Genomic DNA, 17,341 nt, shown 5'->3' with positions numbered 1-17,341 from the left:
ATGATGAGGGCATGGACTAGGGTTTTTGCAGATTCTTGGGTGAGGAATGAACGGATGCGTAAAATATTTTTGAGTTGAAGTCGGCATGAAGTGGAAAGGGTTTGGATATGTGGTTTGAAGGAGAGATCAGCGTCAAGGATTACTCCGAGGCAGCGAGCTTGTGGGACTGGGGAGAGTGGGCAGTCATTTACTGTAATTGATAGGTTCGTAGGGGGGGTCACGTGAGATGGGGGAAAGATGATGAATTCTGTTTTGTCCATGTTGAGTTTCAGATATCTAGTGGAGAAGAAGGATGAAATAGTGGACAGACATTGAGGGATTCTGGTTAGTAGGGAGGTGATATCTGGTCCAGAGATGTAGATCTGTGTGTCATCAGCATAAAGATGATACTGAAAGCCATGAGATTCTATGAGCTGTCCCAGGCCAAAGGTGTAAATAGAGAACAGCAGGGGCCCAAGGACTGAACCTTGTGGGACTCCGACAGATAGGGGGCGAGGTGAGGTGGTGTGTGAGTGGGAGACGCTGAATGTCCGGTCTGTTAGGTATGATGAGATCCAGGAGAGGGCCAAGTCTGTGATGCCGAGGGATGAGAGGGTCTGTAATAATAGGGAATGGTCCACTGTGTCAAAGGCAGCCGACAGGTCCAGGAGGAGGAGGACAGAGTAGTGTCGCTTGCTCTTGGCAGTTAAGAGGTCATTGGTGACCTTAGTAAGGGCTGTTTCAGTGGAGTGGTGTGACCGGAAGCCAGATTGTAAGCGGTCGAAGAGGGAGCAAGAAGAGAGATGGGAGGACAGTTCAAGGTAGACGTGTTGTTCCAGTAGCTTGGAGGCGTATGGGAGAAGTGATATAGGGCGATAGCTAGATACAGAGGATGGGTCAAGAGAGGGCTTTTTGAGGATAGGTGTGATGGAGGCATGTTTAAAGCTTGAGGGGAAAACACCAGTTGTTAGTGATAGGTTGAAGAGATGGGTTAGGGTTGGGATGAAGACTGTGGTGAGGTTTGGGATGAAGTGGGATGGGATCGGGTCGAGTGCACAGGTGGTGAGATGTGATCTTGAGAGTAGAGTGGAGACAATGTATTAACAATGTATGTAACAATTAACAATTAACAATGTATGGAGTGTATTTCTGAACCATTTAATGTTAACTTCATTGGAAAAAATTGTGCTTTTCTTTCAAAAATTACCCTAAACTTTTGAACAGTAGTATATATTTACCTGACTATATATTGGGCAGGACAGACATTGGCTTAATGTTGTTGGATGCTCTGCCATCTTTTTTCAGGTACACTGCCACTGGGTACTTATTTTAGTCAGGACTACCTAGGGGTGAGCAGGGGCGCCATAACTTGCATGATCTATTAAGGGTGCCAACTTCAGCGGTCAGGCAGGGCTCATCTTTAGGGTGTACCACTGATGGAAAATGTTAGGACACACATCCGCCTGATTTTGCTTTTAGCCATGTTTTCTATGTGAGGTATTAATTGGTCACCACATAGATATATGTATAAGTATCTGTTGGCTAGGAATTACTAAGTTTATTTCCTTTTTCTTTTAATAGTATTAATAAAGGTATAATTTGCATTAATAGGGATTTATTCATCTAGTTAGAAACTGACTGCAGATATAGTCATGGAGGGTTCTAAGATCCCAAACTCACAAATTCACACTTTCACTATAGAGTATGGATCCTTTAAAAGTATTTTAGGGACAGGTTATTTTTAGAGATGGGCGAAACCGAACAGTAAAGTTCAGCGACCGTGCCGAATACCTACTGTTCGGGTACGGACACCTGATACGCACTTCACCAGGAAGTCCGTGTTACTGTTCGGGTTCGGCTGCCCGAACACCGGGTGTTTGTCGTGCTGTCAAGTGTGGTAAACACCGTTTCTGATTGGCGGTGAAATTATCCCAGCCAGTCAGAGAGCCACTGTTCCCATGCTGTCAAAAGACAGTGTGAGTGCTCAGCTGTGATCGGAAGTATAAAGGTTACATCCAGTCACTGCCGTCAGCTGATGGGACTACTCCTCCCATCATCCGACACCTGCTACTACTAAATACAGTGAGAGTAGGAGCGGCGGATGTGAGTTTTCATTAGCCGCTCCTTCGCTGTAAATAATATAAAAAAAAGGCGTAGGTTTCCCTGTATTTTTTCTAACCAGCCAGACAAAACTCACAGCTGGGGGCTGCAACTTTCCCACTTGTCCTGTAACGGTGGCAAGTGGGGTTCATGTCACCTTTGTATTGTCAGGTGACATCAAGCCCACGGCTTAGTAATGGAGAGGCATCTATAAGACACCCATCCATTACTAATCCTATAGTTGTATGGTAAATAAAGACACAGCCAGAATAAAGTCCTTTATTAGAAATAAGACTAAACACAGTTTTCTATTTTTATTTAAATGCCTAATTCCTGCAAAGCCCTCGTTCTCCTGTAATAAAAGTAAAATAAAAAAACAACAATATACCATACCTGTCCGCCGTTCTGTCCCATGCCATAATCCATGTCTGGAGAATAAACCGTTTTCAACCTGGACGGTGCCAATATGTGACCGTCCAGGCTGAAAACCACTGGTGACTGAACTGATGCGAGTGCAGCCTCAGAGACCAGTGGTGACATCATTGAGGTTACGTCCGGTCACTGAGGCTCCATTGCCAGACAGGCTGAACTGCCATGACCTTGTGACATCCCCACTAGCACCTCAACGAGATCACCGCAGTTCAGCCCGGCTAGGAACACAGCTTCAGTGACGTCACCACCGGTCTCTGAGGCTACACTTGCAGCAGTTCAGTCACCAGTGGTTTTCAGCCTGGACAGTAGCATATTGGCACCGTCCAGGTTGAAAACTGTTTATCCCCGAGACATGGATTACTCCATGGGACAGAACGATGGACAGGTATGGCATATTGTTGTTTTTTTATTTTACTTTTATTACAGGAGAACGAGGGCTTTACTGGAATTAGGCGTTTAAATAAAAATGGAAAACTGTGTTTAGTGTTATTTCCAATGAAGGACTTTATTCTGGTTGTGTCTTTATTTACCATACAACTATAGGAATACAAATGGATGGGAGTCTTATAGATGCCTCTCCATTACTAAGCCGTGGCCTTGATGTCACCACTGACAATACAAAGGTGACATCAACCCCACAAATATGAACCCCACTTGCAACCGCTATAGGGCAAAAGGGAAGAGCCAGACAAGGCGCCATAATTGGCACATCTGCAGCTGCGGGCTGCTATTTTTAGGCTGGGGGGGCTATACACTGTGTTCCAAATTATTATGCAAATGATATTTTTCTTTGATTTTCCTAAATAGTCAGTACAAATGACAGTCAGTCTAATAAAAGTCATCACCCGTTAGAGTATACATCAAATTTTATTGAAGAAACCTCCCAATGATAACAGTATAATCTCCAAAATGAATAAAAACTCAAATTGCACTGTTCCAAATTATTAGGCACAGTAGAATTTCTAAACATTTGATCTGTTTTAAAGAACTGAAAATGTTCATTTGTGGAATTTGCAGCATTAGGAGGTCACATTCACTGAACAAAAAAGCTATTTAACTCCAAAACATCCTAACAGGCCAAGTTACATGCTATCATAGGAACCCTTCTGTGACATCACCTTCACAATTCTTGCATCCATTGAACTTGGGAGTTTTTGGAGAGTTTCTGCTTGGATTTCTTTGCATGAAGTCGTAATAGCCTCCCAGATTTGCTGTTTTGATGTGAACTGCCTCCCTCATAGATCTTTTGCTTGATGATACTCCAAAGGTTCTCTACAGGGTTGAGGTCAGGGGAAGATGGTGGCCACACCATGAGTTTATCTCCTTTTATGCCCATAGCAGTCAATGACTCAGAGGTATTCTTTGCAGCATGAGATGGTGCATTGTCATGCATGAAGATGATTTTGCTCCTGAAGGCACGTTTCTGCTTTTTATACCATGGAAGACAGCTGTCAGTCAGAAACTCTATATACAGTACTTTGTAGAGGTCATTTTCAAACCTTCAGGAACCTTAAAGAGCCCTACAAGCTGTTTCCCCATGATTCCGGCCCAAAACATGACTCCTCCTCCTCCTTGCTGAAGTCGCAGCCTTGTTGGGACATAGTGGCCATCCACCAACCATCCATCTGGACCATCCAGGGTTGCTCGACACTCATCAGTAAACAAGACTGTATGAAAAATAGTCTTCATGTATCTCTGGACCCACTGCTACAATTTCTGCTTGTGAACACTTTTTAGGGGTGGCCAAATAGTAGGTTTATGCACCACAGCAAGCCTTTGAAGGATCCTACACCATGAGGTTCGAGGGACTCCAGAGGCACCAGCAGCTTTAAATATCTGTTTGCTGGTTTGTAATGGCTTTTTAGCAGCTGCTCTCTTAATCCGATGAACTTGCCTGGCAGAAACCTTCCTCATTCTGCCTTTATCAGCACAAACATGTCTGTGCTCAGAATCAACCACAAATCTCTTAACAGTACGATGGTCACGTTTAAATTTTTGGGAAATATCTAATGTTTTCATCTCTTGACCAAGGCATTGCACTATTTGATGCTTTTCAGCAGCAGAGAGGTCCTTTTTCTTTCCTAAATTCCTTGAAACCTGTGCCCTGCTTAATAATGTGGAACATCATTCTTAAGTAGTTTTCCTTTAATTGGGCTCACCTGGTAAACTAATTATCACAGGAATTTGAGATTGATTTCAGTGATCCAAAGAGCCCTGATACACAATAACATCTATGAGTTTATTTGAAAAACAAAAAATTACATCTTTATGACACTTAAATCCAATTTGCATAATAATTTGGAACGCAGTGTATACATGGCCCTTTACTAGCCTGAGAATACCAGCCCCAAGTTGTCTGTTTTAGCGAGGTTGGTAGTCAAAAATGAAGGGGGGACCCCATGCCGTTTTGTTTATTTAAATAATTTAAAAAACAGCATGGGGACCCCTCTATTCTTGATAACTAGCCATGCTGAAGCTGACAGCTGTGGGTTGCAGCCCCCAGCTGTGAGTTTTATCTGGCTGGTTAGCAAAAATATGGGGGGAAACCCAAGCCGTTTTTTAAAATTATTTATTTACAGCGCAGGAGCGGCTGATGAATATTTCCATCGGCGCTCCTGCTCTCTATTTATAAAAGTGTTTACTATACGGTGACTCAACCTTGAAAGGAATTCTTAAAAGGGAAGGTTTACTGTTGAACATTATTCTGGTCTGCAGTAAATAGATTAAAGAGTACCCATCATTTTACTTACTTTCAGAAATCAATGAATATAAGTGAAAATAGAAAACTTTATAATATATCTTATTAGAGACATCTGCTTCTTTCTCCACCTGGACTGATCTTTCATTTAAAAATTCTCACTTTACGGGTAAAATGTATCTTCAGTGAATACATATTTCCCCATTATGGAGATAGGATATGACAGTTGGTGCTCACAAAGTTTTATGGAGAACTGTAACTGTTGCATTAATTTCTTAACTAAAATAGACCGCCACATACTAGTGATAGGTGCTCTTTAATGGTGGGTCATGTGCTATCTACAGGTAAGTGTAAACTTTAATTATAGTCACGTGGGGCTAAAGTAAAAACTGCATTTTTTTATACACATATAATGATGTAAAAAAAATAAACGAATAAAAGTCACCAAGATTTAATAAAAAAAAGTTTAACAAGCACCAGGATATTCCCTCATGACACATTCCCTGTAAAGTCTCATGCACATGGATATATTACAGTTCCATGTTGAATGCAGCTGTAATTCTCATTTGGGTGTGCCTCAGGGGAGAATATCTCTGGAATATGGCCTTGTTGGGGCACTATTAAGTAACACAGACCCTAGGGAGTTCCACACAGAGTCCTTGAACGTCCTGCCATGGCTACAGGAGGAATGCTAAATAAACTGATGCAATACTTAAAGGGATAGTCCACTATCTCTTTATTTAAAAACCATGTTGAGGACTTAATAAGTGGCCAGTCTCTTTAATTATGATAGTGAATACACAGTAGTCCTCTAAGTGGATACCTTTTATTACTAAAATCTAGTATTTTGTGTATACATCAGTACCATTATGCGTGACCATACCTTCAGGCCTATAGGGTTAATCTGTGGCAACATTTGCAGCATGTTCCTTTATGGCTCCATTCTAAATATGAAATGTCTTTGGGGGTCACAAGATAACATTAATCTTAGGCGGCAGCCTCCATAGTAAACGGCTCCAGTTATTGCTTTTGGACATGTTTGGCTCGGTATATTAGCATTTATCACTCACACCTTCGCAGTCCAATGCTTTGTGTTGCATGTATGTGTTTATCTAACTTACAAGCGATATTTTGATTTTCATTAATGAGGTTAATTATTAATGTGTTTGTGCAATTCATCTTCCAGGTTATTTTATAACCCGAGAGTCAAGTGTTTAAAATTACATCAGGTTTCCATCAGCAATCCGCCTGCATTTGTTTCCCTTGTATAGCTGGAGGGCATGACCAGAACATCATTTTCCTTTAAAGAGCTGCTGCTGGTTTGAGGCCTTTAAACTTTGTGTATCAGCGGAGATTTGCAAGATTTCACTTTTCAACAGTATGACTGCCAATGACAAATGGCTGAGCGGGGTTTGTTCTCCAGGGATTAATCTGGCCATTTATACTCCAACCATAAGATTAAAAATCAAAATTCCCCAACTTTATGTGAAGTGTAGTTGAAGGAGTCAAATCCTGTGAAAATGCAGCCACCAGCTACCACTGATTTGGCTAGCCAGGCATGTTTCTGCACAGCGATTACCGTAGGGTAGATTAAGTATGACATGGTGGACAGTCAGATGAATGGGTGACTAAGTAACAAAAGGACTGCAAGAACAACAGCTCTCCACTGTGACTCAAAGTGGGGTGTACGAAGAATTCTGTACCTTTTTGAGACAGCCCCTTTAAGTTCTCACAAGTTCCTAGTGATATCCTAATTTGGTAACAAACATCAAAAGGAGATTGTTTTCCCTTCTTTATGCCCCCAAAGTTTCAGAAAAAATTGTGATTCATCCTTATGCAATTGCCATTGTTGGATGCAGGATGCCTGGGAAGCTTCTGTATGCTACCATTCCCCATCGTTGACATATATATGGAGCTACAAGCAAAAATGTTCCTACATATAGTATCTGAAGGAGAATGCCAAAATTTCAGCTGGATCCCCCAGTAGGATGAAAGCTGCTTGACCAGCTTCTGTCAATACCACCATTCCCCATCTTAGACATATATATGGAGCTACGAGCAAAAATGTTCCTACATATAGTATCTGAAGGAAAATGCCAACATTTCAGCTGGATCGCCCTGTAGGAGATCAGAAACTTGCAAGTGCTTGAATGGGAGCCTAATTGTGACACTAACAACATTACCATGAGACCTTAGACAAAGCCTTCCAAACTAGACAATGAGTTGTGGCCACATCTTTACATCTACTGAGCTGCCATTTCATTGGCCCATATTAGATGAGAAGACTGAAGATCTATCAAATAGAAATTTGGGATAACTGTGCAGTAGGGAGCCATTCTTGCCATGGAAAAAGATTAATTTGTACATATTACATTCAAAGTAAATTGTAATTTTCATTCAATTTATGGTGGACCAACCTTAGATATGATCTGTTACCAAATGTCAAATGACAAGACTACGTAACCCCAGGGCCTGTGGAAATGTTTGATGTTTCCTATGGAGTGTGGGGGTGAGGCAGGATGCAGATTCTCTATCAGAAATTAGAAGGTCACTTTTTAAAAAAAATCATTGGAATTTAATTTAATTAACATAAAACATAAAATAATTCTGTCTAAAGTCTAGTACTACATTCTATGGATACTACATTTAAGGGTATGACCTACAAATTGTTCAGCTGTGATATACAGATGTAGCCATATTTAATTTAACAGATTACACAGCAGTGGTATTTCTGGATGCAAAAAAGTGTAATGTTACACCTAACCTGATATCAATCAATGGCTTGGGCAATGGTACATTATCTTACATGACCTTCTGGGAGCAAGTTTTCAAGATGGTGAGTTATTTGTCAAATTATATTTGACTCCATCTGTAGATAACTTGTGACTGTGTACAAACAAATAAGTGCAACAAATAATTCTACATAACTGTTATTGACTTTATTTAGCAAATCAAAAAAGAAAAAAAGAGAATGGCACTAAGAAACAGTCTACTTACAGGTGGAGTGGATGGACTCTGAGTCAGCGACACTTTGCAGGGTGAAAGCTCGATAGTGAAGGTGCTTGCTTGAAGATGCACACATGAGGCAATCAAAAAAATAAGAAAAAAAAGAAGCACACGCCGTTTACCGTATCATAAAAAACCTAAGCCCTTTATTTTAGAAAAGCATACATGGACAAGGTTTGTGAGGGCAGGATAAGTGCAGGCATGAAACAGGACTACGGGTCCATTGAAGCGTGTTTAACGCAAAACGGCCGTAGTCCTGTTTCTTGCCTGCATTTATCCTTCCCTCACAAACCTTGTCCATGTATGCTTTTCTAAAATAAAGGACTTAGGTTTTTTATGATATGGTAAACGGAGTGTGCTGCTTTTTTTTCTTGTTTTTTGGATTGACTTTATTTATATAGCAACAACATATAGTACAGTGATGTACACAGATTGCAATCACTTTCAGGAGCCCCTGTTAAATAGTATTTTACCCAATCCACTTTCTTAATAGATTAGACAGCTGATGTACAAAATCCATCCACAGTATAGAAAACAAGGCTGTGGCTATATGGGGGTGCAGAGGTAGCAGTCACACCCAGTCACTGGGGCATCAGGAGAAGCATAGGTCCCTTTGCCACATAACAAGACAGCAGTATTATAGATGAACCATGGCAGATGAGGTGCCCTAATAAGATATATCTATTTTTTTATTTAGCTAACTTAGCGCCAATTATTCCACAGCGCTTTACAGACACCATCATCGCTGTCTCCACTGGGGTTCGCAATCTTCATTACCCAGCAGTATGTTTCTGGGGTGTGTGAGAAACCCATGCAATCGTAGGAAGAACAAACCAACTGTAACGGGAATGGTGGAATCACTGTGCCATGGTCAGAGGGGAGCCTGGAGGGCCGTAAATAGGTGAACACCTGACTGTTCGCTAGAGCCCCTGATGGTGGGATTATACTTGACTCCAGATGTATACCAGGTGCTACATCAGGACAAACCTCGGATGCATGGCAGCTGACTTCCAAGGGGCAGGAAACTTGAACGGCCTAGAAGGGAAGATTCAGCTGGTACAGGAAGGCATGGCAGGAACACAGGAGCAGCATGTGCTGGTGGGCACAGCTGGTGCACAGGGAGGCACTGGCAGGTGCAAGCAGATGCGGCTGTAATACAGGTGGGCACGGCAAGTGAAGGCAAGTACGGGTGACATACAGGTGGGCATGGCAAGTGCAGGCAGGTACGGCTGATTTAAAGGACCGCATGACAGGTGCAGGCTGGTACGGCTGGAATACAGACAGGCAGGCAAATGCTGGCGGGCACAGCTGATATACTGGCAGGCAAGTGATGACGGACATGGATGAACTACAGGAACAAAAGGCAAGTATGGGCAGACAAATACAGGACAGGTAAAACTGACTGGCGGGAACAAGGGACCTTAGAACTAGCAAGCATGCAGTCATCTGACATTACATGTTGCTTAGGCACCTCCCATCAGGTCGATTTGCCTTAAATAATAAATGTCTACTGGTTGGGGACACTTTAGCACGGCGTGCGCTGTCCCCCTAATAAGAGGGGAGTGCGCGTGCCCTATGCACAGTGCTCAAGGATCTGCGAGCAATGTGCAGACCCAGGGCAGCAGCCAGAGGGGAAGAAGGTGCAAGATGGGTGTCATGGCGGTGAGTGAGTCTGCGTCTCTGCCAGGGAAGGGGAGAAACATGCAGGGATGCCAGCGCTACACAAACACCTTGTAGATGTTGTCCTTAGTGGGATTTGAACCTAGGACCAAAACGCTGAAAAAAACAGTGATAATCACTGAGCCTGTATATTAGTTGTGACTAGTCTGATGACATTGTGTGCACCTTGTACATCAGTCCCGCAGGCAGAGTTGTGCATCATACAGTAGTTTTATGTCTTGAGACACAACTGATGAATTTGGATTCCAATTTGGCTCCCAAGTGAAAACATAGAATCACTATTGGCATTAGTTTCCCTTTTATGTTACTGTATCACACAGATCAGTACACATACAGTGAAGAACAAAAGGATAACAATGTTTAGAACTTTTGACTTTCATGCTCCATATCTCACATCCACTACTGCTTTGATTGTGGAACTACCATTATTTTAAAGACAATCATCTTTGCTATCTCATACATAAATCTGACTTGCAACTATTTAGCATATGATTAGTTATGCAGATTCTTGTCATATCACTGCATTGTTACTGTTTGGCTCCTGGTGGTGGAAAAATATTTTTCTTCCTGAATATTACAAAATACAACCTGTTCTCACATTCACTAAAAGCTCAGTGTATTATTAGATTGATTTTCGTGTGAAAGGACATTGGTTTGAATCGAGGAGCAGCCATGAAGACGATTTCCCAAGAAAAGAATAACAGCATTATCCAGTTCATTGAAAGCAGTCTCCTGGCCAAGAGAATTGCCAAACTGCATCATGTGAGTTCCATGACAGTTGAAAGAATACAAAATGAAGTCCGCCCATCCATCCATTCAGAAGTCAAAAGATGGACGTCCAGGCAAAATATCGGAGTCAACAAATCGGATCATTCCAAGGTCTATCAGTTCTGGCGCAACAAACACGGCAGTGGAGGTGGTTCGTATGCCTCATAATAGTGAGATCACAGATATTGATGCAAGCACCGTGCAACGCACATTACACAAGTCAGGAATGGTGGCCCGAAAAAAAGATGAAGAAGTCTTAACTTCTATATTGTTATAAGGAGCGTCGGTTCGAGTTTGCAAACAAGTACAAAAAGTGGAGATTTAAAGATTTGAAACTGGTGATTTGGAGCGATGACACGAAAGTCAATAGACTAGGCTCTGATAGGTTCAAATGGGTGAGAAAAAAACAAGGGAAAAAGAGGCTATTGGATTGAGTAATTGAAAGAAAAGTCAAGTTCGGTGGAGGAAGCTTGATGATATGGGGTTATTTCACAGCTAAAGGCATTGGATACTTGGCCAGGATTGATGGTGGTCTCAATTCTCAAATATGTGACTATCCTACAAGATGAGTTACTTCATACACTAGAGTACTATGGGTATGAAAAGGAAGACACAGTGTTCCAACAGGACAACAAGAAGCATACGTCGAGACTGGCGAAGAAATAGTTTAGTGACAATTAATTAGGTGCTGGGATGGACTCACAGTCCTCAGACCTCAACCCAATCAAATACTTGTGGGTAGAATTGAATGAAAAACTGTATATATACTCAAGTGAGTCGACCAGTATTGTACCAACTTTGGGAACGTGTAGAAGAGACCTGAGATCAAATTTCGGTCTATACACGTTTGAATCAGATCAAGAGCATGCCCAGAATGATTCAGGCAGTGATGAAAGCCAAAGGTGAATTTGCAAAATAGTAACAAAATAATAAAAATTGAAATTTAGATCTTTAGGAGCAAAACAGTAACAATGCAGTGACATGATAAGCATCTGCATAACTAATCATATGCTAAATATTTGAAAGTTAAATTTAAGTACGATAAACAGAAGATGATTGTCTATAAAATGATGGCAGTCTCAAGTTCAAAGCAGAAGTGGATAATGAGATATGGAGCCTGAAAGTAAAAAGTTCAAGACATTGACACCCTTTTGCTCTTCACAGTATGTGAATGTAGCCTGAGGGTACCGTTACACATAACGATGTCCCAGCGATCCCACCAACGATCCGACGTGGATGGGATCGCTGGGACATAGTTAGCTGATCGCTGGTGAGCTGTCACATAGACAGCCCCTCCAGCGATCAGGACCAGCGAGCACGCTGGTCACCAAAGTAAACATTGGGTTTCTAAGGGCCCCGCGGCCCTTAGAAACCCGATGTTTACGTTGGTAACCAGCGTTCAACGTCGCTCATCGCTGGCTCCCGCTGCCACAAGCAGCGATGCGCGCTGGCCAGCGGGAGACCAGCGATGAAAAAACGGGCCAGAACGATCCAGCACGATCATCGATACCCCGCGGGGGGGCCGATCACTGCTGGATGTCACACACAGCGATCTCGCTGGAGTGTAATTGGCCCTTTACATGTGCTCTATGGCTCCCAAACACATCAGATTGCTGATGTGCAAACAATTGTTCGGCTGACACCTATATCTCTTGATTCCCCCATACACTGCATTTTTCATGAGAGTGCCGCTGTCTGAATAATCTGGTGGCAGCTTATCTCCAAGTGAACAAAATGATCGGCTGTTGGAAATCCAGCTCACTCCCAACATGATCTGTCATGGGAGAGTAAAAGGGCACCCATACACATTAGACTAATGGCAGCTCTGGGCACTAAACAAAATATCAGCAGAGCGACACAATAAAGTACAACGATGCATTGGCAATAAATCACAATGTAGTCAATGTCGGACATCAGTCAATAACGTCCTCTAGAAGTGAAAATCTACATCTCCCACTATATAACACAATATATGTTTCTATAATAATTTCCCGTGCAACAGTTGTTCCTAAGATCAGCTGTGGTGTAACAAACCTAATTAATGAAAAAGTCATTTCCAGGCGCTATGTGGGGCTGTAAGAGCTTCAAGTATACCAGCCAGTGCCGAGTTAATCAAAATGCTAATGCGGGATGAATTAAAGTTGTGATTAACATTTCCCAGCTAATGCTTAAGTGAAATGATCACACCAAATGGGTTAAGCACTAATCATGTTATCCACTCCCATACAACAAAAAGGTGGGTGGGTGGCGATGACTTGCTGCTTTCATGCCTCCTCTACTTGGATGTGCATCTTAATGCAGTTTAGTCAAAAGGCTTTAAAATATACACAATTTATGGGCATTTTACAGATCCAATGAATCCTCTGCAGACGCCGGCAGAGCCCAATACTAACTTGTAGTGAGATAAATAAAATAATGATCCTTGCTGGTCTACAACATCCCAACATTATAGTGAACTGCTAGCTGCTCATTTCCTCTGTTGCTCTGGGTTCACCCATCGGTCAGCGGAGGGGTGAGAGCAGAGATTTACTATAGCCTTAACTTCACAAAAATGTAACCTCTGCTCACCAACCGTAACTAATAAGCAAATTGCTTCAAGCAGGTATTAAATGAAACGCTTAGATAAATTATATAATTTAACAACTATTCCATAGCTTGTGCGTCTACACGTGTGCATTTGTCATGAGATGGACATTTATTATTGATACAGCCACGGTACATCAATGTGGTGGTCTGCCCTTTCTTCTATCTAGAACCATTGTGAAGGCTTTGGGGTACTTTTTCTGGGAGTATGTGGACTCAGAATCCATCTAGAAAAACATCACAAAGATTCAGTCTGTACTTTGGTAAATGGAACGTTGAAACTCTTTTAGATGTAAATGTTCAAGTCATTCTGCGGGGTAAACAAATAGCGGAGTACATGCCGTTCCACAGACTACCACATAGCGGATCAAAGGAATGAATGAGCAATCTCGCCTATCTCTCTACAGTGTCACGTTCTCTATTCAGGCTGTTACCGTAGCTTCCAAAGGAAAAAATAATTGCAATTTTTAGGTTTTAGTAGAAAACATAGCTTTAGTCCATGGTCCCTCATACAGAATATAATAAAAAAAATTGTGTTTAAATGTGTTTTTCCCTTTTGTTTTAAGGCTATGTTCCCAAGATGACTATTTCGTGAGTGTTTGCTGTTGCAGGTTTTCTGCACCAGTAAAGGTGCTTTCACATTGCATTCAGACTCCCGTTCAGTGGCCATGTTGGGTTTACATCTGAACCCTTCCTAAAACGGCATCTGGACATATGAGTAGATGAGGCCATAGACTATAATGGTGCCGACAGAGAGAACGTGTGGTCTTCACTTGCATCATTTTCAGGTGGACACACTGGAGGTTGACACTCAGACGTATCAGGATGTCCATCTCCAGTAGTTGTCCTTACTACCGAAAGTGATGCAACGCAGAGCGCATGTTCACTCTCCCCGGCACCAGCGCATGTTCACTCTGCCGACACCATTATAGTCTAAGGCCCCGTTGGCACATGAGTCTGAATCCCGTTTTGTAGGGGGTCGGAATTAAGCCCCGACGGCGCCAGTGAATAGGTGCCTGAGCGCAATGTGAATTTGGCAATTTGGTTATGAGAGAAACGCTAACAGAATCGTCTGGTGGCTTATCTGCCATTGAACAAAACGATTGGCATTTGGAAATTCAACTTCAATTCATTATGCTATTTGTGCCTTTTTTAAGTCTATTTGACATGTGTTCCCATGTTTTGGTTTTCTGCTTTGCAGAGTCTTGCAATTCCAGATGTTTTAGCTTGATACATCAATTTTGATTTTTGAAAAATTCGCTAAATTTGGTCCAACTCCACTCAGGACCTCCCCTTTTCTTTATTTGAGTATGTCAAAATTTCGATGCCATTTTTGTGACTTTTGGCACCAAAACACTTAATTAAAAAGTAGTTCAAGACAGAAGAAAGACTATTTTTACATTGTGCCGAATTCATGAATCACATGCTCCATTTTGATAACTCTGACACAAGAAACGGCAAGTAATACCACAATACAAAATAGGAAAGTGACTTAAAAAATGCAAATTATAAATTGGATCCCAAATGTTTTTTTGGCGCAGATTTGACCCTATGCAGATATATTTTAAATGAATTATTTCAGGCCCCCCAAGAAGCCTGTAGAGAAAAAGTTCACCAAAAGGGAGTGTTCACACATACCATACATGCTGCATTCTTACGTCTGCTTTTTATTTACATGCACTCTGCAGATGTTTGTACCAAACACACAATAACAGTCTATTTGGATTACTTCATTCTTTGTAAGCATTTTCCCTTTATTTGATGTGTGTTCGTGCAGATCTGAAGCAGCGCCTTTTTAATACATTTTTTTAGTACCGAAAATATTTAATTCTGTACTTAAAAAATGCAATTGCACTTTTACAGTAACAAGTATTTTTTTTAGATTCCGCATAGAAGTCTATAGAGAAAAAATGCCACAAAAAAAACCGCCTCCCCAAAAAACGCTCCATACCATGGTGTCTTGAGATGCCCTGTGGGCAGGAGTTTTCAGCAAATTACATCAACTTTGCTTGGACACTTAAAGGCAGTAGAGATTCTGCACAAAAGACGGAGGGGAAAGAACAGTATCATACATGTCTATGATGTAGTTCGCTCAGGTGAGGATTACCGTCGGTCAGGCCAGGTACTGCAATTTGAGCACAGCCGTGTTTCAAAGATGTATAAAACTGGCCTAAGGCCCACTAAAAAAAAATTCTACCAGCACCAATTAATGATAGGAGACTCCTAACCATGAATCTTTCTATCAATGTACGACAGTTGTGTGAAATAATTGTGCATTGCATGTTCAACCTTACTAATAATGCTGCACAGAAGGGTCAAGTGAAAAGACAGCCATGTGAATGTTTTTACCACTTCAGTGTCCATTGGCTTCCTGGACTGCGGGATTTTTTTGGCACTTCAAATTCAGGTTAATTGACACTGTTTCTACATAGTACAGTACCATAAACATGTTCTTCTTCTGAGTAATAATTCTCAAATCAGTAATTCTCCTTCAATAAATGTCAATACATTTTTATATTGCTGATTTTCCCTGCAACTGCAGCTGGTATATTTGCCCCATTCAAGGCTTATGCGCGCCGAGTTTGTCAGGATCAAGACATTTCAGGACATGCCAGTGTCTTTTAAGTTGTTATCCGAACACTTTTTGCAAACAAATGCACAGCAAGTCATTTTTAAATACGAATGTGTAAGTTCATTCTGGTGTAGTCGAGTGAAAAAATGTTGTCAGCACTTACCCTTACGGGGAAAATTCAGCCTGAGTCTGATAAGACCCAACACCTACTGCTCCCTCTGGGCACCCAGCCATCGCATGATCGCTTTCTCCAGAGTATGAAGTGTTGTTAGCATGTCCTATACTCTATACGCTTGTTCAGAACTGTGTATACAGAGCTCAGGAAGGCAGAAATGATAATAAACCACCTCTGTATTCTTTATGTGGAGTCTGGCTGTGCCTGACAGCAGGCTCCTGCAGCTCATCAATCACATGCAGCTCCTTATGTTATAATGACATTTAAAACATAAAAACTAAACGCACTCACATTTAGTATTTGCTTAACTGTACTAACCCTTAAAACATAAGTAAAATGTAATTGATGCTGCACTGATAAGTGATAACCATTGTGAAATTGCTGATTTCTTTGACTTGACATAATAATAATAATAATTGCATTTATATAGCGCTAACATAATTCTGCAGCACTTAACTATTAAGTGGGGGCATGTACATACAATAAAGACAAGGTAATACATAGTCCAACAGTTATGGGAGGAGTGAGGGCCCCGCTCGCAAGCTTAGTAAGAAACGATGCTGCTAGGCACCTGGTGGGACTGTTGCTGAAGCGCCCACCTGATGCTCACCATGTATCATGCAGATCTATTGCTAATACTAGCCGCATCATACCCTCCCCACTGCAACAGGCCCACATCAGGTCTTGGAGATCAGCTAAACAGATAGGCTGAGGACATCCCCTGTAATGCCAAAATAGGCTTGTTGCGTAAGGGGTTAAATGACTGAAAACTGATCACTTAATATTCACACGTACCTACTGAGCAGAGAGTAATGTATTCCGTATAAGAATTTATACATATTTGCCACATATCTGTGATTTAGCAGATATACGGTATGTATAATTTATATCCCATAATTCTGCTAGCATAGCAAAATAGGAAGATTTACCTTTATCTAGTGCACAAATTAAATCTAAGAAAAAAGGTACAGTAAAAAAATATCCCCCTACAAAGACAAAAATCTGCATCAGTTTGTACCATTAGGTGAAGCATGAGTCCAGGAAGCTTGGGTTTCAATAAAAGGTAATATTTTGCACAATAATTTTAAAATGTAAACTAATTTATACTGAGAAATCAAAATTTGTCAAACACCAAGGCTAAGTATTTTAAAGAAATACCTAGACTCAGATGACAGATACATCCCACATTATGTAATGTCTGTTAATGGGACATGAGAATGCATTTGTTCCACCCCGGATTAGGAAGAGTTCCTAATCACCAAGTGCTGAAATAATGAACACAAAAACGTAGGTTTACAGCATACAATCGTCAGCAGTGTGAACAGGCACTGATTTCCAGTGTAGAATA

At 41.4% G+C, this 17,341-nt stretch overlaps 1 protein-coding gene across 1 annotated transcript in view; it reads right to left on the bottom strand.

Moving 5' to 3' along the window:
* Positions 1–17,341, bottom strand: part of ASCC3 (activating signal cointegrator 1 complex subunit 3) — an 825,088-nt gene that overhangs the window by 23,956 nt on the left and 783,791 nt on the right. The gene's annotated exons all lie outside the window — the stretch shown is intronic.

Source organism: Dendrobates tinctorius, unplaced genomic scaffold (genome assembly GCF_039654945.1).
Source record: "Dendrobates tinctorius isolate UK_male_01 unplaced genomic scaffold, ASM3965494v1 ptg000111l, whole genome shotgun sequence".
Taxonomy (NCBI): domain Eukaryota; kingdom Metazoa; phylum Chordata; class Amphibia; order Anura; family Dendrobatidae; genus Dendrobates; species Dendrobates tinctorius.
Note: the sequence above shows the minus strand (reverse complement) of the source record. Positions and strands in the feature narration are given on the sequence as shown.